Here is a 21,632-nt window from a genome sequence, read left to right as displayed (position 1 = left end):
AATAATTGCACACCTTGATTGTTTATCCCATTGCTCGTAAAAATGTTGTATTCCTAAGAGGTCACTTTTAACTTCTTATAATGTTGGGTATTTCTAATGACACTTTCACACGCAATGATGCTAAATTTTGGGATAGTTTAGCTCAGGTGGCGTGGGGAACCCGCCTCTGATTACATAGACCAGCCTTGCAGCTATTGCTAACATCACATATTTTTTGCATAGCAATTGTAACTTTCATGCTCTCGAAGTAAGCCCACATCAAGTCGTACCCCTCCCTTTTTTTGGAATAGTAAATCACTTTCTTGATAGGCAATTTTCTTAACAATACTGTATATTTATCATTTCAAAGGCGGTTGCACAGACAGATATTGCTATCTACAGTTTAATTCCGAATCTTTTGGACTAGGCCTTAATGTGTATTTAGGGCCTAGTTATATACAGATAATCATGATGTTTATTGTATGTGTAATTACAAGTCAAGCAACTCTCTCTCTCTCTGGGTTTCCCTTATTTAAATGTATTTAATCATAAATCCTCAGGCATGTGTAAAAGCACATTGCAAAAGTTTGATGGTGGCGAGTGCTCACCAATGTCTATGTGTCCAACGCCGTCCTACTGCTGTTGGTTACAGAGTTACGTTTGTTTGTGCGAGCCTGGCTGGACTGGAGAGTTTTGCGAACGAGACGCAGATGATTGCGAAAATAATCCCTGCCACAATAACGGTGTTTGCCTTGACCTCTTCAATGACTACCGGTAAGAGACATTATCTTCATGTGCAGTCCTAACTTAACTCTTAGAAAAAAACATTGTTTGTTTGCATTATTCATGCGTTACATGTGTAGTAGTTGTATGCACAGCCCAAAATGATAAACGCACATTCTTTGAATTTATTATATTTATCTATCCAGGAAAGCCCCACTGAGTCCAACGACTCTTTTTTTAGGAAGTCCTGCATGGTGTATATATTTAAATTAAAAATAAACTGGATGAAAATTATTCCAGCTGTTTCTTGATGATGCACGAATGTTTGCATCATCTATCATCCTTCAGCCACCATAAGGTGGTCTTCATTTAGAAATCTTAAATAATCCAATTATTATTTCCACTCGAAAGACAACTGATTATCACCATAAATCAAAATAGAGCAGTAATATTACGGGATTCGTGGTCGCTGCTTTTTAAGTCATCTGATCACAGAAATGTGCAAACCTGTATTGTGTTACCACCCAACACAACCTTTGCATTCGCCTGCTGTGCTCAAGATGCGAGTGCGCAGATGGCTGGGCAGGCCAAGATTGCGCAGAAGACATCGATGAATGCGCGTCACGTCCATGCTTGAACGGCGGCACGTGCTTCGACTCTGGGGCACCAGGACAGTTCTCATGCCGGTGTCGCCCCTTCTACACTGGATCGCATTGCCAGGATCCACGCGATCCCTGTGGCTCCGATCACAACCCCTGCCACAAGAACGCACGCTGTCTTACCCTCTCCGATGGCACGGTGCACTGCGAGTGTCCTCCCGGTAACGCACGAGCACCCAGCTCGTCATTACACCAAAGCCTTGCCCATCGCGGGCATTACGTTCTTGAAAATAACTGCGATTGGCAAATCCGCAATCCGCAAATTCAAAGGCAAATGGGAAAAACATGGATTTTGGCTCACGCTTCGGACGACACCCCCTTCTTTCATTTAAGTACAAATTTAGTATTTTTTTACGGAAATTACGATTTACAATTTTCTATAGTGTTAAATATAACTTGTACAGCAATGTATAGAATGGGGAGGGGGGGGAGTAACGGTAAGAAAAATCTGAACCTCACTGCCTCCTCACTGGATGATGGGTTCACGTGACCTGGGACTGACGCTGGGCTGCATATGGGAGACTTGATGTGTGTGTGTTCTGCCATAATACCCAAAAAACCCTGTATTATCGATGATATTGGTACTGAAAGCCTACGTGTTAAACTGTGTGTGTTCTGGTCGAGCCACACGGGCGCGATCAGCAAACTATATACCCCAGTCGAATGGTAAAATCCACAATGGGTAAAGTTTTTGGTATACTTAAATAAGCGGGTTTCATGGTCAAAGGTCAGAGCTCATCACAATTCATGTTGTCATTTGATGTTTGGTACATTGTCGGATATTTAATGGTGGCTAATGGTCTCCTAGTGTTTGCCGTGGCGCCGGATATTGCAAGCTCATTTGCAATGATTACCCAGGGTTACACTGCCCAGTGGATGTATTTGTCACTACTCGAGACTCGATATCATTTTGATAATGGTATGATTACCCAATTCCCACTACTCTGTTTGTGGATGCCATTGTCACTACCCTATTCTGAGTCGTCAATGGCACTCCTGGAGGCAAATTCTGCCATTTCTAATACCTAAGATTACCCAGGTCATTACCCACTTGTAGGTTTGCATTGGCCTACTGTAGGCTGTGTAATGATGTTGCAGTGGGCTCACACACTGCACTATGAACCCGGTGGCATAAGCTCGATTCCCGACCTAACATCACTGGCAAGTGATGTATTGCACCCGTCCTGAGCTCCCCTTCACAAACCTCCACCGACTGGGATGGTCAAACATTGTCCATGACCGATATGGCATGGGGTGGACCTTCATGCAAGCTGTGTATTGACAAAGGGCTGTAAACAAATGCTGTGATTGTCGAGGATCCCACGACTCGGGAGGGAGTAACCATCATCACGACTGGAGGAGGCCCATCTGTATAACGTTTGTCTTCATATTTTCAACAACAAACGCAGAAAAGCACAGAACCAGGATACACTGCATTCAGACGATCGGTATAAACATGAAACAATAGGGGGACCCTTAGTTATGGATCTAGGATGCAATACGGTGGTAAGATGTTAAAAACCTCGCCTGGTATGGAGGAGGATGTGGGTTCGACCCCGACCCTGACGCCTGTATATTTGTAGTTCGCGTGTTCTCGCCGTGGTTGTGTGGCTTCTTTTTCTCCGGGTGCTCCGGTTTTTCCCTCCACATTTCAATTAACATGCATTTCGTGTATTTGGCTGCTCTACATTTCCACGTAATAAGACACTTCAGAGAAGTATCGTTTGTGGCCATGTCTCTTAAAAAAAAAGAGCTATACAGCTCAGTGGGCCTCACCTGGTAAAACAAAAAAGAAACATTTAACGGAAGAGTATGCAAAGGGAAGAGTAGGAGATATAAAAGTGAAAGGAAAAGGAAACACGAAGAGTGATGGGTAGCAGTAAATACATGGTAGGAGTAAGAGGGTCACGTCATAAATTGGTCCATTCGAGAAGACCAGATCTTCTATGGACCTTTAGTGATCTTGCAACAGAGCTCCATGGTGTTCAAGAGAAGATCACATTCAGTCAGTGCTCAACATTGGATAGTTTATGATCCTTTTGAGACTCATCTGTAATGAGAGAGTTTTTTTTGGTTACATTTTGTAAATATAAAATATAAAAGTTCAGCATCAACTGGTGTGTAGGAGAGTAAACCCACAACATTTATAATTCGAGTATGACATTTATGGATAATATTTGTCGCGAAAGCCTACGTGTTAAACAGACTCATCTGTATCATGGGATCTTTTTAGCAGTATCAAAGGTATATATTTGGTGTTTGAACGTCTTAACACTTGTTTTAGTGCCAGAAAGGGTAAAACCTTTTTTTTTCAAACTCATTTCTATTTGCTCGTCCAGGACAAAATGTCGCCATCAAACTTTCAAACGACTCCCTGCTCATAATGTCGCCCATCCCACATTGCAAGCACCAGGGGGGGGGGAGGGTTTTGGATTTAGTGCGGCAATGTGTTCTATACTAAGTTAATGAAACACAGCTGCAGATGCTTTATTCGTGGTGGACGTTAAAATGGTAAACTTCTGGGTGGCACAAGGGGTCGACTCCACGTTTGTGTGGCAACCTCCCAGGGACGGCTGCATGGCATGGGGCAATGTGGCAGCAATGGATGCAGTGGCCCAGCCGGTGAAAGGCAGCCATGCCTGCCTGCCTGCACCTCTTGGGGTCTCTTAGTTGTGGGGGGTTAGGGGTGGCATGCAGGCACAGCCTTCATATGAGAGTGGTACAACACATTCCCAGACTGATATAAAAGGACGTGAACATTGATCAGCTACTTGAAGTGTGCCTACTTTTTATCCGTATTGAGCATACTCAAACAGTCAGGGCACAGTATTCTGGATAGTTTGTTCTTTCGTTATTTATACATTGTCTAGTAAAGATAGAACACGGTGAGTGCTGAAATAAAAATCAAGCATCGAGCTGTCGTTGTCACACTAGAGTACACTGTGCCAGAAAATAAAGTTACAAAACTGTGTTGAAAGTGTATGGTGACAAAACACCATCACATGTGCAACACTTGAAAGGTTGGCTGCAGATTTTATTTTTCCCCAGAGCAAAAAGACTCCCCACGGTAACCCCTAGGATAGGGTGGCTGCCGATTGTGGTGAGTGAGGAGCACATTGAGGCAGTGCATGATGGGTTTTTGGAAGACCACCGTGTTACTGTTGCACTGAAACCTTGGGTAAGCTGTGTTCGGATCAGTGGGGGAAAACAATATTGCACAACCATTTGGGAATTCGTCTTCCAGCACATGACAAGTTTATGTAAATTAGACATACTGGTTTAAGTTTGTGAGCCACGTGACAGCTTCGGGAGTCGCGCAACTAACACCATTCAGTCCTCTGGAGAGCGGGCATAATATGCAAGTTCTTCGGGATGTGATCCATTGTCTAGTTTGGATGGGAGTAGTTGCATTGTGGGTCATCTTTGTGGGACAGAGTTGTGCAGCGACCAGTTGTTGTCCTGGAGAGGTTGAAGGACCCACCAAAGCTTTCTTGGCAGATCAAAGCCATGCAGGAGCAGCAGTGAGGCTCTTAATTTGGGAATTAACATGTGATAACAAGACATGTGAGAACAAGAGGAAGTGTCTGAGAATGTCATATAAGAGTCTTGAGCTGATGAGGGCAGTCTGGGGCAGGTTTAAGAGATAATTCATTACCGGTGATGAGACAGAGATTCACCATGAACAGGACACTGCGGGGTGGGCTGGTAGGAATAATACTTAGTACCAGTACAGGGATATCGACCGGGTATAGAGGAGTTAAAGAAAAAATTACTGTATTCTAGTGTAACGTTAATTAAAAGTGTTTGTTTTGACAAGAAACGCTGTGAGATTTAAAGACCCCCCAACACCACCCTCAACACCACTCCTCCCACCAGCCCTCACCACCCCTCCCACCACCACCCCCCACCACCACCCCCCACCACCACCACCCCACCACCCCCCACCACCACCTTCTGCACTAGGCCTCGCGAAGCCTGCCGCACTAGGCCTCGCGCCGTGCTTTTCGTGCACAAATAAGGCGATTAAATATATATCGTCTCTGTGTTAATAAATGTTTCTTGTCTCTGTGTTAAAAAAACGTGCTGCGTTTCAGTAAAGTATTTTTTTTAAAAAACGTGCTGCGTTTCAGTAAAGTAATTTTGAAGCGAAGTTTAAAGATTTGCCGTGATGCGCCGGAAGCGACGGCCATCTTGTTTAATTCACAGATCGCAGGGGGAGCAGGCGGCCATCTTGTCGGACAGGGTCATGCCAAGTGTTTGCAGTAGGGGGCGATGTTGATACACGGACGGACGGACGGACGGACACATTAATCTATTGGTGGTCTGGTCCACTTCGTTCCTACCAGTATGACCCCTTAGTCCAAACGGCAAGCCTATGAAGTGGAAACTTCCGATTTCTCCAACACACTTCCATTTCCTGCAATCTTCGTGAACGATAGATGCACGTGTGACAAGCGGCTGCTTGGTCTGTAGTTCAAGTCGATTATTAGAGTGCTTAACTAGAAGAATGATCGAGGCATCGTATCAGGTTTGAGGTACTTGTATATCATATTTGTGTAAACATTTGAGTGCCAAGAAAAAATATATGCCAATGAGATGAGGTCCCAAGTATTAAATTACTAACTTATGCATTTTATCACGTGGAAAAAACACATTGAAGTAAATAATGTGAAAATTATGATTCAATGCTATTGCCGTATTTCAGTGAATGTACATATTTAGTTCTTTATTTTGTGTTTAAGAAGCAGTGTGAGAATTTGTCGGTGCTTTTCCGCATCAACATTGCACATGTACAGATGTCATTTGTGTTGAAGAACCTGTCCGAAAATGATCGCGTGTAATGTGTTTATTTTTTATACTAACTGGTTAAATTCCATTCAAGCTGTGTGATCGTCAGATAAGCCTCACATAGCGTTTAGGCATAAATACAAATACGCTTCATATGTTCACAAAAATAACCACACAATTGCAGAAAAGAACATTACATATTTTTTCAGAATTTCATTGTAATCCTACATTTTTTTGTTGTTGTTCGTGATATCACGAATGTCATGCAATGGAAATAAACCAATAATTGGGTTCAGGGTGCAGTGTAGAAACTACTGCGCCAACGTTAAGTTGTTGTTTTTGATGAAGAGTGTTTTTATTAATGAAATCTGTGAAAAGGATATAATTGTAGTACTGGCTGATTGGAGGTCCTAAGCGCAAATTACCCCCTCCTCCTTCAGTTTATAAAATCTCAGTGGGAAGACATTAAAAATGCGTCGTGAGATCATAAAACTGTAGGAAAAAATATGGATGTAGTGAGAGGAGATGCAGAGATGCAGACACCAGACCCCACATTTAATAGGACAAACACGTGGAAGAAAAAGAAGCTTAATGCCACAATTGTTTTGATTAACTCTCCACCACCGTATCAAGAGTGCTATGTTTACAAAGATATGATTTACTCCGTGCCAATGTGTCGATCAAGTTCTCACCAACAGAGCTCTTCACCGGTTGCTTTAAGATCATTGTGACTGAATTCAACATATTCTTAGGTTTTCTCGGTAAAGTCACGTAGGTAAAAAATTAAAATTAATAAAAGTAAAATAAAATAAAAATCACGAAGTTTCGGAGGCAACACAAGCTTCCGTCTTCAGGTGGAACCGTCACAGCCACGACAGCTGTATCAAGTAAATGAGAGATTACAAGAGCTACCACTCCGTATATATAATGGTTGAAGAGGAGAAGGGCCAAGTACGGCACACTTTTTATTAATATGGTAAGGTGAGGCTTAAGACTAAGAATAGACTGCATAGCAAAAGGCTGAGCCTTTGTTATGGAGAAGTACGGTTTGTGACTACGCCTAGCCTACATAACAAAAGTGTGAAAAAAGAAAAAACTAAACCTGGTAAAACAAGACTGGCTGTCTATCAATAACCTGTAATAGTTGTCTGTCAAATAAGATGGTCCAAATAAGTGTAGTTAAATCTTTTTTGCATGGTTAATCACATCTTTCCAATGATTACTCAGTTTGTAACCATCATCACAGTTGAAATTATGCCTGTGTTTGTATATTTGTATGGCTTCGTGTACAAACCTTTGATGGTAGCCAGGAGGTTTGCAGAGCACCTTGGTCTCGGAAAAGACAATTTCATGAGAGCCCACAGAGTTGTAGCAATGATCGGCAACGGCCGAAGAATCAGTTCTGCCGTGTTTCAGATCTGACTTGTGCTCGCGGACACGATCAGAAACATGACGTTTCGTTTCTCCAATGTAGCAATCACCACAACTGCAACTCAATTTGTAGACTCCAGGATACTGTAAGTCAGGAACGACATCCTTCACAGATGGAATCAGATCACGGATTTTATGCACTGTACTGAATCGGACTTGGATCTTATGTTTGTTTAGAATTTTGGAGATCTTTTTGGTCACGCCTGCTATGTATGGTAACGTGATAGTTTTGGTCGGAGTTTCATGTGGCTGTTTCTGTATGGTGGGAGAAACAGCTTGGCGGATAGTGCGGTCAGAGTATCCGTTCATCCTGAGGGCCCGATATACATGTCTTAATTCACCGGCCAGGTGGTGTTGGTCAGAAATTCCATGGGCTCTGTGATATAGCGTTTTGATGAGAGAATTCTTTTGAGATGGGTGGTGGTGGGAATCCGGTTTCAAGTAGGAATCTGTGTGGGTGGCTTTCCTGTAGACAGAATGTCCCAAGGATCCGTCAGGTCTCCTCTCAAACAGAATATCCAAGAATGGTAGTTTACCATCTTTCTCCACTTCCATGGTGAATCTGATGGATGGGTGTCTAGAATTGATGTGGTCCAAGAAGTGGTTCAATGTTGGGAGGCCATGTGGCCAGATGACGAAAGTGTCATCCACATACCTCTTCCACAGGGAAGGACGCAGGGTGGATGTCTGGATGGCGTCTGATTCAAACTTTTCCATGAACATGTTGGCTATAACTGGTGACAAGGGGGAGTCCATAGGGGTACCCTCATTCTGTTTGTAGAAGGTGCCATTCCAGGTAAAATAGGTGTTGGTGAGGCAATGCCTAACCAGCGCAGGTACATCAGAATTCAATCCATGTTGGACTAAGTCCTCAATTATTGTTAGGGTGTCCGGTACTGGGACTTTGGTAAACAAAGATACTACATCAAAACTGACGAGGATGTCATCAGGAGATAGTACCATGTCCTTAACCATAGAGACTAATTGGGTTGAGTTGAGTACTGCCGAAGAGGTCTTGCCTGTGAAGGGAAGCAGAGTATCTGATAGAAAACGGGCTAGTTTGTAGGTAGGAGAGTTAATCCTTGCAGTCACGAAAGCTTCAAATCTAGAATGAATTCAACATCTCAACATAATGACGCTTGCGCTCAAAACCGCTTTGAACTTCATCCTCGGGTTCGCGAGCTCGACTGGCAAGCTCATCACCTGAAAGTTAGTTTCAACTAAAAAACAATCAGCTGGCGACCAACTGCATTTATTACATTAAATCCATGTGCGTGACCGTCACGGCATGTTCTTAAGGAATCCGGATCAGGAAGGGTTTTCATTAGAGATCTGAGCTCCTGTAAACAACAGTACACCGTAAAAAAGTGTCATACTATTAGCAGTTATGACAATTGTGTTACGCTTTAGTCTGTTTAATGTTGTGATAACACTAGAGAATACAATTCCCAGTTTGAATTTATAATTAATAGAGCAGGTTCTCCTTAAAAGATAATTATTTAATCTCTTGTGTCTTCATATGCTTGAAAAACACATTCCCCGTCTAATTATTTAACAAGCTGCCTTCTGATTTAAAGCTTCCGTGACTGCAGGGATTCATATTCTTGATTCTTTCAGTAAAGCCACGTAGAAGGGAAATAATAAAATAATAAAAATATAAAACAATGAAATTCGTTACGAAAAAAACGCCACTTTTTCAAATTTTCTTGCTGTAGATTTCACACCTGATGATGATTGCTTGTGTTGCAGTCGAAACGTCGTGAGAAATGTATTGTTTTATATTTTATTATTTTATTATTTCCATTCTACGTGACTTTACCGAAAGAACCAAGAATAAGTTGCCTTCTCTTTGTTACAATTTCGGGTGCATTGCATTTGGACAATTTAAGAAGAATACTGGTTTGTGTTTATTAACCACATTCCCTTTAAAGTTGCTTGCCCAAGGCACGCCTAATCCTCATGAGCAATTTCAGGATATCGCAATCTGCTTTTTGCATTTGTGTGATCAGTGTCTATTTAACACTGTAGGCTTTCGCGACCAATATCCACAATTTTTTTTTGTGTTAGATCGCGTAAATATAAATGTGTAATTAACCCACCACCACCCGACACAGCCAATTAGTAATGTTTGACACGTAAAACGTGCCAATTAGTTACCACCTGAGCATCAGTGTCGTGAGCATCAGTGTCGTGAGTTAAGTGCTGCTGGAAACTGATGGAGGATGATAATATTATGCCCTGATCAATTGCACCAAGCCAGAGATGCAAGAAAGCTGCATGCAACCACCTTGTTGCCATCCTCAACTCTCACGCCGTGGTTGGTCGTGGTTTTTCATCGGGCAGGATTTGATGGCGACCTCTGCGAGTCGGACAAAAACGAGTGCTTATCGGAACCGTGCAAGAACAACGGAGTCTGCAAAGACAGAACCAACGGCTTTGAGTAAGTGTGGACCACCTGGCGCCCGGGCTCTGCATGTCATGGCGATTATATTCAAAACAACTTTCCTCACTTCGTTCTGAACTGGGCAGGCATTTAACATTGCCCGTGGTTTGGCATGAGTTGCAACAGCATTGGAGTCGCATGGCAGCATTTGGATTGGCGCCGTGACTCCGGGCATTTGGGTCGTGTGATGACGTCATGATCCATCGTACAGCCAAGCAACGGTCAGGGACAGCCTTTGATTGGTAGGACTTTATATCAAAATTCTGCCAAGTTAAGCTGAGCCACATTACCACCTAAGCAGTTGCTTGGTGTTATGGTGAGATCGAACACCTCGCATTTACGGGCTCAAATCCCATTCCGGGTGGTTATTACCTCTAGTGTTGATAAAACCAGTACCATTTTCTAGGAAGTCATTAGTGGTTTCCATGGAGGGTCCATTGGGATGTGGAATTGCCACTTTTTATACATGCAGTAATGAATAGGCAAAATTAACTTATTCATCATTGTTTTTAGTTTATGTTTCAGATATGTAGTGAATTGGGAGAATATAAAGACTGATGAATATTCCTACTGTATGTGCTTAAGACAGTCATGAAGCCATTAATTATAGAAAAAGGAATGCCAATCATACTGCGTGATTGGTGCTGTTGTAATGGGAACACAATGTGGCGTATTAAAGATAATTGCTTGAGAAATACATTTCCTTATTGCAGTTTAAAACTTTCCAATGATGTATTCACATACTTATGAATTCTATGCAATTTTTTTCAACGTTCCATTAACACACAGAAGTAAACAGCAAATATTTTAATAGCTTTGCCAATTTATACTGATAGTATAACCTGCTTTGTCACGCCAGGCTTATTTTTTTACAAGAACAACCCAACACATTTGTCAATATTTAGTTTAATAATGCTGTGGCATTCAAAATAAATATTTTGTGGACGCAGTAAAAAGAACCATCTGCATCCAACAAAAAAACCCCACAGAAAATAAAAACATCGTAATTCTATTCCATGATTTTATTGTTCTATTTAATGTGCTTCCTTTGCATGTGTATTAATTAACTTATTGTACAACAGTAGTCGCGTACAAGCAACTATTGTGTTCTAAAGGACAATTGTACAGAGTTTTCTCATTGTGAAATGGTATAGAGTAAACTCACACAATAGCACGTAGAATAATGCTAATTCAGGGAGCTATTAATTTATTACGTTGCAAGAGCATGGAGCGATTCACCTATTCTCTGAGATAACACAGCTCGTTGTACACTGTACATCCTATTACAACGCCTGCGCTCACACTAACTTTGTGAAATATTTTTTCTAGGTGTTTATGTTTTGATGGGTTTCTTGGGACCTATTGTGAAGTTAACATCAATGAATGTGAGTCATTGCCTTGTCAAAACAACGCAACCTGCATTGATCTTGACAACAGGTATGTGGCCTGGGTAAAGTTCAAACGTGCTGGGTGTGAGTGGCTGTTTGGTTTTAGTAATTGTATGGACACATTTGTCACTATGTGTGTATGTATCTGGGCCTAGTTTGTAAAATAATACATTTCATGTTTCATCAGTCGTAATAATTGTTAGACTATACTCTGCAAAACTGGTCACGTTTGGTGAAGGAGGGACAGGGGAGCCCAGGGCTGCTGCTGGTATCTGTGGCTGGGAATCTTACTTAGGTAACCCAAAGCAACCATCATTTGCCTGCTTCTCTACAATCACGGTAATTTGGCTTTGCAAAAAAGGCTGTGTGGTGCTTTATCTTTATTTTTTACAGATTTCGTTGCCACTGCCCTGCCGGCTATTATGGGCCACTATGTGAATTGGATATTAATGAATGTGAGTTGAGGCCTTGTGAAAACGGTGGGGCCTGCATCAATCTTGAAGGAAGCTACCGCTGCCTCTGCGTACCTGGGATCACAGGTGAGTGCTCATCCCAGTCATAATTAAACAGCTGAATTCTTCTTTCATATGGCAGTGGGAAATTTGACATTAATAAGCTATTTCATAGCATCTTTGGAGGCTTGGTGGATTGCAACATTGTATGTACAGCTGAGTGTTCATAAAACGTGGGCCAGCGGTGCCACCAGTTGCACTATAAGGAAAGAATAGCACCAAACCAGTGGCTGTACCATTCAACTGCACTTTAACCATTTTAAGTGTTTAAAGTGTGCCTTCATTAGAGGAGGACAAAGAACAAGATTGTTGCTGCATTTCAAGTGCTTTAGTTCGAGTAACCCTTGTAGAACTCTGTGCCTTTCGTTGTACTCTCATTTGTCGATCTGAAAAGTAATTCTGTCAACGACAGCATTTAATGTTATTGGCAATGCTGGAACGTTACCAATTGTAAGTATTTTTGTAGTATGTGTTAGAGTCAATGTTGGCATCTATACGTTCACAACTGTGGTGAGATGTTATCTTCCACACCTGGTATGCAGAAGGTGGGCGTTCGATCCCGACACTGACGCCTGTATATTTAGAGTGTGCATGTTCTCCCTGTGGTCGCTGGGATTTTTTCTCCGGTTCCTCTGGTTTTTCTCTCCACAGTTTGAAACATGCGTTTAGGCTATTTCGATTATTTTGCTGCTATAAATGTCCAAATGGCGAGGTCATTTTTGAACAATACGTTGATACCCCAGTGGGCTTTGTCTGGTAGGATGGGGATGGCTTAGTTTCATTTTTATGTGTTTGGGTGATGTGATTATAACCTTTCTTGTACCTTGCACGCCGATCACGTTTTTGTATTGTTTGTTGTTTTAACGTTCTTAACTGCCCCGACTGGACATGCGTGAAAAGAGCTTTATAGCTTATCAGATTCCTCCAGTATAAATATATATTTTGATTCTGTATAAACTACGTGAGCTATACTATGATATTAAATTGGTTTTCTCTATCAGCGTCATTATTCGCGAATTGTCAACGCGTGTTTCCGTTCTTATTGCATTGACACTTTTTGAGCAAATATCGTTCTGATCACTTGCACCGTTTACAGCTTTTGTTCTGTCTTCTCCACTAATAGAACACCTCCCTGTGCTACATGTGAATTGTCTGTTACCCTAACATTGCTTATTGTAGAATTGTTTTTCTTTTTGCATTTCATTCAGATGACATTCTTAATTTTAAGCCCTGCTGAATGAAAATATGTGACATTTAGACGAGTTATTAAAGTAATTGTACCGTTGTAGATTTACAGTTATATGTTTCCCCCATTTGCAATGTTGGGTCTAATGGTAAAAGTTGAGGTAGGTTTTTTTGTTGTTGTTAAAATCTCAGTGACCTTATGAAAATACCAATAATAAGCAGCGCGCACCTAGTTTATGAATTGTGTCAGAGAGGGCCCACTGCGTTGGAATACATTGTGAAATGTATTCCAATGAAACATGCATTTACAATATTTTTGGCTGCTATACATTTCCACATAATAAGCTATTTCATTGAGCTAGCATATGTGGGCCTTACCCAGTAAAATAAAAGTAGCATAGTTTAGTCTTAGATATGATTGGGGACATTTAAATATGCAGCCTGCAGCTTAAAATGTCTGGGAGTGATAGCAAAATAAATTAAATCTACCAGCTTCAATGTAAACAAACAGATGTTCTTTCTTATAAGTTTAATTAATGCAACTGTTAAGATAAAAAATAAACCTGTTCATGGTCTTAAATGGCAAATGCATTATTCATGTTCTCAAAGGTGCATTGACATTAATGCCATGTGCCTTATATTAATGATAGCGCAATGTTAATATTCACCGAGCTGACACGTTTTGTTTGTTTACTTACAATAGATCGTAAGACATGTTCGGGTGTGCTTGTGATTTTTTTTATACTCAGTGTCTCGGCCTCGCTGTGCGCTGCGTTGCACCGCTATCCGAGTAGTTAACCTCGCATCCAATAAACCTTCAGAGCCAGGGTGAACATCCAACTCCAAACGTAATTTATTGAATTGAACGAGGTAAAACTGATGGAAAAACACAGCACAAATACAGAATATGTTAATACTTGGTAATATCAATACAATGAATGAACACCACAGCATCATAACATTGTCTTAGATAACATGAAACCCAACAATAGATCCTGGATGGACCAGGCACCTGCATTAGTACTGAATAGCTATACAATAGAACAAGCTATAGTGTTAAATAAAGGCACATGGTGTAATCATCACACTGCACCCCAAATGCACAGCACTACATATAACACTGAACTGTGGATGAGACATTTCGTCATCCTTGCTCTCAAGATCGCAATAAGGTTACTTGGGTACAAGTTTGACTCGACTTATTCGATAACAAGTAACATTCAAAATAAGGCAAGTTGCAGGCTTCGTTGTTAACTAGGCCTCGTATTTATCATAACAATTTAACGGCATTATAAAGGCATTTACATCATTATAACGGTAATTCTAGCATTATAACAGCATTCCCAGTATTATAAGAACATAAACGAAATTACAGACAATGCTTCTTAAAGTCCCACAATGGACAGTTATAGCTGGCTTCACAGGGACGCGATGTGTACCTCCATTTTGAACTCTGCATAATGGTGGACGCCAGCCTCGTGGCTCAAAGACTGCCAAATCGTAACTTCCTGGTCACGTGACCAAACTCAACCTCAAAACAGGAAATTCCTGTATACACACACCCCCACTCCTGCTGTGGAGCAAAACACCTGCCGTGAGGCTGAAAACACATAGCAATTGTTATAATCTATAATTTTAATGAACCAAAGTTGCCGAGGCTCGTGTTAATCATGTCCCATTATAATGACCAAATCGTTATCTTGCAATACATGAAAAATAGAGACTGTGACATGATTCTGTGATGCAGTTATATTTCAAAACTTAACAAAATCGCTTTGATTTTTGACCAAGACATATATACGAGCATTTCAGTGACTTATACTACATTCCAAGAAACATCGTTTGCCAGGTTGTTTTGCTCTCCTGCATTATCACTTTTGTCTCGGCCTCGCCGTGCGCTGCGTTGCACCGCTAGTCGAGTAGATAACCATGTGTTCAATAAACCCTCGGAGCCAGGATGACCGTCCAACTCCGATCGTCATTTATTTATTGTAACAGGTAAAACTGGTGAGAAAACACAGATACAGCATCTGTTATAATCCGGAAACACCCACACAATGAACACCACAGCATCAGAACATTGTCTTAGATAACAATAGATCCTGGAAGGACCAGGCCCCCACATTACCCCTGAACAACTAGACAAAGGCACAAGCTGGTGCGTTGCATACAGGCACATAGTGTATTCATCCCACTGCACCCCAAATGTACAGCATTACACTTAACACTAAACTGTGGATGAGATACTTCGTCATCACTCTCAGGATCGCAACATAGGCACAAGTCTGACTCGACCTACTAAATCACAAGTAACATCCACAATAAGGAAAGTCACAGGCTTCGTTACTAACTAGGCCTCGTATTTACTATAACAACTTAACGGCACCATAAAGCCATTTACATTGCTATAACGGTCATTCCAACATTACAACAGCATTTCCAATATTATAGGAATATAAACAACTTACAGATAATGCTTCTTAAGCTCCCACAATGGACAAGTGCGGCTGTGGTCTCACTGAGATGCGATGCATGCCGCCATCTTGACTTATCTGTGTAATGGCCGACGCCCGCGTGGTACAGTGGAAATCTAACATCGTCACTTCCTGGTCACGTGACCAACATTAGCATAAAAAAACAGGAACTTCCTGTGAACGCACGCTCCACATCTGCCGTGAGGCAAGACACTCCCCGTCTGGTATCTAGGAGATACCACCATTTATTTCCTATCTCATAAACAAGTGTATAACAACTTCAACGGGTCGACTTATTTGTCCATATCTTTGCGAGAGAGAAGTAGTACTATCTGGACTATGGGCCTGATGAAAGTTCTTGCGACACCTTGCTTCGCAATCATAACCTCGACCTTTCAAACTTTTCCATCGGCACTTGGAATCGACTTGAGAATGCGGCCCATTGGCCACTCATTCCGTTTGGCTTGGTTGCCCTTCAGTAGGACGAGGTTGCCTTCTTGGATGTCTGGTCTATTAGACTGCCACTTGTTGCGCACTTGGAGTGTCGTAAGGTACTCGTTTTTCCAGCGACGCCAGAACGTGTTCGCGAAGCTCTGCACTTGTCTCCATTGACGTCTGTAGAGGTCTGCAGTGCTGGCCTCCTCGGTAGGTGCTGTGAGCACATCTGTCTTCTGGGTAAGAAGTGTAGCAGGAGTCAAGATGAATGGTGACTCCGGGTCAGTTGAGACGGGGATCAGGGGTCTTGAGTTAATTATGACTGAGACCTCGGCCATGAGAGTGGTCAAGACCTCGTGAGAGAGCCGTGTGGACCCGACATCACATAGCATGGAGTCGAGAATGCGTCGAGCAATCCCGATCATGCGTTCCCAGGCTCCACCCATGTGCGAAGAGTGGGGAGGATTGAAGATCCATGTGCAGCCTTGGTCACTAAGGTATTTCCTGACAGAATAATCTTCGACATTCTTCCCATTGATCTTAAGCTCTTTACATGCTCCAATGAAATTGGTTCCACAATCAAAACGGAGTTGCTTGGCTGGCCCTCTGATGGCGAAGAACCTCCGAAGTGCATTTATAAAGCTCGAAGAGTCCATGGACTCGATGACTTCGATGTGCACTGCTCGTGTACTCATACAGGTGAACAGCACTGCCCAACGTTTGCTGTTCGCGAGCCCTCCTCTGGTGCGGCGGGAGATGACTGTCCACGGTCCGAACACGTCAATCCCTACAGAGGTGAAGGGAGGTTCCACACTGAGTCGATCGGCTGGGAGGTCTGCCATTTTCTGTTCTTCCTGTTTTCCACGTAGCTTGCGACACCGGATACACTTGTGGATTGTGCTGGGGATGCACCTCTTTGCTCCAACGATCCACAGCCCTGCAGATCGGATTGCTCCTTCTGTGAAGTGCCGACCTTGGTGCTTGACCTTCTCGTGGTAGTGGCGCACGAGTAAGATTGCGATGTGGCTCTGGCTTGGGATTATGAGGGGGTTTCGTTCATTCTCATCTAATTTTGCATTCCCTAGCCGACCACCGATCCTGAGCAAGTCGTCTTTGTCCATCCCGGGGTTTAGCTTCCTGAGGGTGCTGACCCTAGGAAGGTCTTCTCCCTTTTGATGGCCTTGATCTCACTTGCATAAGCTGCCTGTTGCACACAGCGGAAGATTGATTTCCTTGCTCTGGAAAGCTCGTCTTCAGTGCGTGGCACTGTGCAGTGATGCCATCCATTGCAGCTACCAGTGGTGCCTCTCATTGGGCGATGGAAGCAGTCTGCAATATGCGTTAAATGTGCTATCGCTCGCACGAGCGTCGTCCATTTCGAGAAATGTTCAAAATGGTGTGGACTCAGTGGACTTCTTAGTCGCACATTTGTTACGAAAGTTGTCACTAGAGGACGAATCTCCTTGTCGGACTCGGGCTCTAAGAGTCCAAAGGTCTCCTTGGTAGTACATGGGCCAACGTCACGTCGTAACAGGAACACTGGACCCGTCAGCCAGATGGTTTAATTCAGCAGAGATGCAGGGATGGACCTAGTTGCGAGATCTGCTGGATTCTGGTCAGTTGGAACGTAATTCCATTGCTCCGGCTGCGTCAATCTCCTGATGCGCTCCACCCGGTTGCTGATGTAGGTGTAGAACCTTCTGGTTTGGTTGTTTATGTAGCCTAGTACGACCTTACTGTCCATGTAGAACTTGACCGCGTCCAGTTTGACGTCAAATTCGTCTAAGATGAGTTCCGCCACCTCTGTAGCAAGAACCGCTCCACACAGCTCACGCCTTGGGATGGTATGGTCCGGTTGTGGGGCCTTGCCGTGGAACTCCTTCCAGAATTCCCACTCGGACGATAGCTCCGAGTCGAGGAACGGAGAGGCCACGGTCACAGCGACCACCGCCACGACCACCAGCAGAGCGACGAGCAGCGGCTTCACCTTAGTCTTCTTCCCGTCAGTCAGAACTGGCTTGGAGAAACGTGGAGGAACAAACTCCAACGATGACGGTGGATGCACAAGCGAAGTCATGGTGGTTTCTTCGTAAGTCTGCACGGTACAGCCTTGACTTCTCTCGCCGAGTTCCTCTTTCAGCGTCAAGTGGTTGGGGCACGGTTTGAAGAGCGACGTGCGTCCATTCGTGAGCACACTCGTTCTGAATGTGCTAATGTGGTCTGGTTTGTGTATTCCCTTCAGACAAACGTCACCTACGATGACCCATCCTAGGTCGAGTCTCTGGGCATAGGGAGCGTCGTGAGGTCCATTGCGTTGGTTACGAACCTTGTGGACTCTCAGCATGTCCCTGCCGAGCAGAAGTAAAATCTGTGCCGCGTGATCCAATGGCGGGATGAACTCTGCTATGGGTTTCAGGTGTGGGTGGTGACGTGCAACTTCGGGCGTGGGAATCTCACTCCTGTCGTCCGGTATCGCGTTGCACTCTGTCACCGTAGGAAGGGCTAGCTTCATGGTGCTATCTATGGTTTCCACCATGAGGCCGCTCGCTCTTCTTCCCGCTGTCTCCATCAGTCCTGAGCATGTTCTGAGCGTGTATGGAAAGGAATTCCCACCTACACTTAGCTGATCAAAGAACTCTGACCTTGCCAAAGACCTGTTGCTCTGGTCGTCGTGGCGTACATCCTTACTGCCCTTTCAGGATGTCCTTTGGGATAGACTCGGACGAGGCATATCTTTGAGCAAGATCTTCCTTTGAAGCCTTCTCCACAGACTTCTGTGCATTTGGTTGTGATTGACGAAGTGAGTGCGGCGGTCTCGCCTTGCTCCCCGCCGTGCTCTGCTTCGGGATCGGAAGCCTTAGTGCTACTGGGTTTCGAGTAAAATGTGTGCAGAGCAGTTGCGTGTTTGTCGCTGCCACATTCCTCGCACTTGATATCTGCCTTGCAATTCCTTGCAAGGTGGTTAGTAGAAGCACAGCATTTGAAGCACACTCCAAATTCTTTCAGCATGTTCTTCCGCTCTTCCAATGGCTTCCTCCTGAACTCACGGCATTTCTGGAGGGAGTGAGGTTTATCATGCAATGGGCATTGCTTCTCTGGATCCTCTATCTTTGTCTTTGTGGTGGTTGCCTGGACGGAGTTTGCGAATGTCGCAGGAGAGACCTCAGTCTTGTGTACGGAAATTGGCACTCTCGCTGTTCCTCGTTTCGCCGTTGTCCTTTCCATTTTTGGGAGATCTGGACTGGAAATCCCCGTGGTGCCAAACATGAAACTCGGGTCATTTCTAGTCTTAGCCAGGTTGCAGATAAACTTTGAGAAAAAATAGAATGGGGGGAATGCAACCTGATGCTCTGACTTGTATCTTGAACCCGTTGTTCTCCATTTTTCCTGCACGTCAAATGGCAATTTCTCTACGATGGGGTTCACACCATGGTAGGTATTCAAGAAAATGAGACCTGGTAAGTAGGGATCAGCCTGGGCTGATTCAAGCTCCATCAAAAGATCTCCAAGCTCCCGTAACCTTTTATTGTCTCGACCAGAGATTTTTGGAAAGTTCTGCAACTTCTTGAAGAGAGCCTTCTCAATGGTTTCTGGGCTACCATAGCACTCCTCGAGCCTCTCCCACACCGCATGCAGGCTTGAGGCGGGGTCGTCAATGTTTGCTGACCGGATCCTCTTTGCGTACTCTGCAGATTCATTTCCTAACCATTTCACCAACAGGTCGAGTTCTTCACTTGCAGAGATGTCTGCATTTCGGATTGCATTCCTGAAGGTAGATCTCCAGGCTCGATAGTTCTCAGAGTGGTCATCAAACTTAACGAGTCCTGTGTTGATTAGTTCGCGGTGAGCCAGGTACCTAGCAAAGTCTCCTAGTCCTGCTGATCCAGGGTGTGTCCATACTGGCGTTTGTGAGGCGGCATTATTGGCTGTATTGCCTAGCATGCCGTCATTTGCGATGGCGTTGGACTGTGGGCCCAAAGGGTTTCGATCACGTTGGCTGGATCCCTTTATGTGACTGTCTGGAATGTGGGTCTGACTTGGTGCATCCACGTCTGACCCCACGTGCGCGACGCTGAGTTGGCGACTAACTGCCAGGGCAGGATATGCATTTCCACCATTCCTGTAGACAGCATTCATGTTAATTCGGTGTGGAAATGGCGATGCCAGAAACGTCCACCCTTTGTTCTGTATCGTTTGGTGGAGGAGCATTGATGCATTGTTCAGACCAGTCCAAAATATTTTTTCTAGGGAGTTGATCACGGTCCTTGACAGGTATCTGAGTGCCAAACTCACTCCAATTCTCTTCCTTATCCAGGTTGGCTGCTGCCTCGAGCACCTCTGCCTGGGCCATTGCAGCAGCTGCTTCCCTTTTGAGTTGTAGGGTGCTTAACTTAGCATCCAGCTCAATGTACTTTCGCGTGGCGGTAGCCACTAATATACTCTCTTGCTCTCGTGCGGCAGCAGTTGCTAATATACTTTCTTGCTCTGCGAGCTCTGCTTTCCTCCGTGCGGCAGCAGTTGCTATGCTTGCTTCTTCTTGTATGTGGGCCTTTTCAATTAGCATGGCTTCCTCTTCAGCCATGTAGGCAATACGGGCGTTTGCTGCTTCTGCTGCTGCGCGTGCCTGAGCTGCTGCCATACTAGTAGATGATGTCTTTGAGTGTGCTGAGGCTTTAGATTTTGTGGTGGACCTGGATGAGACAGAGTGCTGAGATCGTGTCTCTCTTAAGCCCTCCACACGGTCCATTGCATCTTGTATCACTGCCTGCACATTATCATCGAGCAGTTCGAGGAAGTACTCTTGTCTGCGCACTCCCTCAATGCCCTCATCTGTTTTCACCTTCATCAGGAGGGAGATGTATCTATTTGCCAGGAGCTTGTAGCTTGAGCTGCTCACATTCACTCGCTGGATGGCCCGCTGAATTGAGGCCACTGTGTCTGAGGCATTTGAAACTTCAGATAAATCTGCTTCAACCCGGTTCCATGCCCGTTGTATCCTGGCATCAAGGTCCTGTTTCTCAGCCTCATAGCTTTCCAAGGCCCGTTGCGTCAACCTGACCTCCCTCTGGGGCCTTGAACTCCCTTGGTCCTCTTGAGGCAGGATGGGAGATCCTGGATTGCTTGATTCACCTTCTTCAGCATCTCTCCCTGCTGAACTGTGGCGTTCCATGCTGCGATGCTTGCAACACGATTTTAATGTAGACTCGTTGCAGAGCTCCTTGCTTGTTGCAGGCTGGCTGCAGAGCTGGCTGCAGAGTTGACTGCAGGGCTGGCTGCAGAGCTGGCTGCAGGGCTGGCTGCAGAGCTGGCTGCAGGGCTGGCTGCAGAGCTGGCTGCAGAGCTGACTGCAGGGCTGGCTGCAGGACTTCTTGGGAGCTTCAAGAAGAGTATCTTTTTACTGTCTCGGCCTCGCCGTGCGCTGCGTTGCACCGCTAGTCGAGTAGATAACCATGTGTTCAATAAACCCTCGGAGCCAGGATGACCGTCCAACTCCGATCGTCATTTATTGATTGTAACAGGTAAAACTGGTGAGAAAACACAGATACAGCATCTGTTATAATCCGGAAACACCCACACAATGAACACCACAGCATCAGAACATTGTCTTAGATAAC

General features: G+C 44.1%; 1 long non-coding RNA gene across 1 annotated transcript; it reads left to right on the top strand.

The window, feature by feature from the left end:
- Positions 1-9,922: 9,922 nt before the first annotated feature.
- LOC144730885 (uncharacterized) lies at positions 9,923-11,943 on the top strand. Its single transcript, XR_013587874.1, has 3 exons — positions 9,923-10,020; positions 11,353-11,460; positions 11,805-11,943. It is a non-coding gene; the product is annotated as an uncharacterized LOC144730885 (long non-coding RNA).
- The last annotated feature ends 9,689 nt before the right edge of the window (positions 11,944-21,632 follow it).

This window comes from Lampetra planeri, chromosome 2 (assembly GCF_965212315.1).
Source record: "Lampetra planeri chromosome 2, kcLamPlan1.2.h2, whole genome shotgun sequence".
NCBI classification, from domain to species: domain Eukaryota; kingdom Metazoa; phylum Chordata; class Hyperoartia; order Petromyzontiformes; family Petromyzontidae; genus Lampetra; species Lampetra planeri.
The sequence above is the reverse complement of the archived record's forward strand: the minus strand, read 5'-3'. Positions and strand labels throughout refer to the sequence as shown.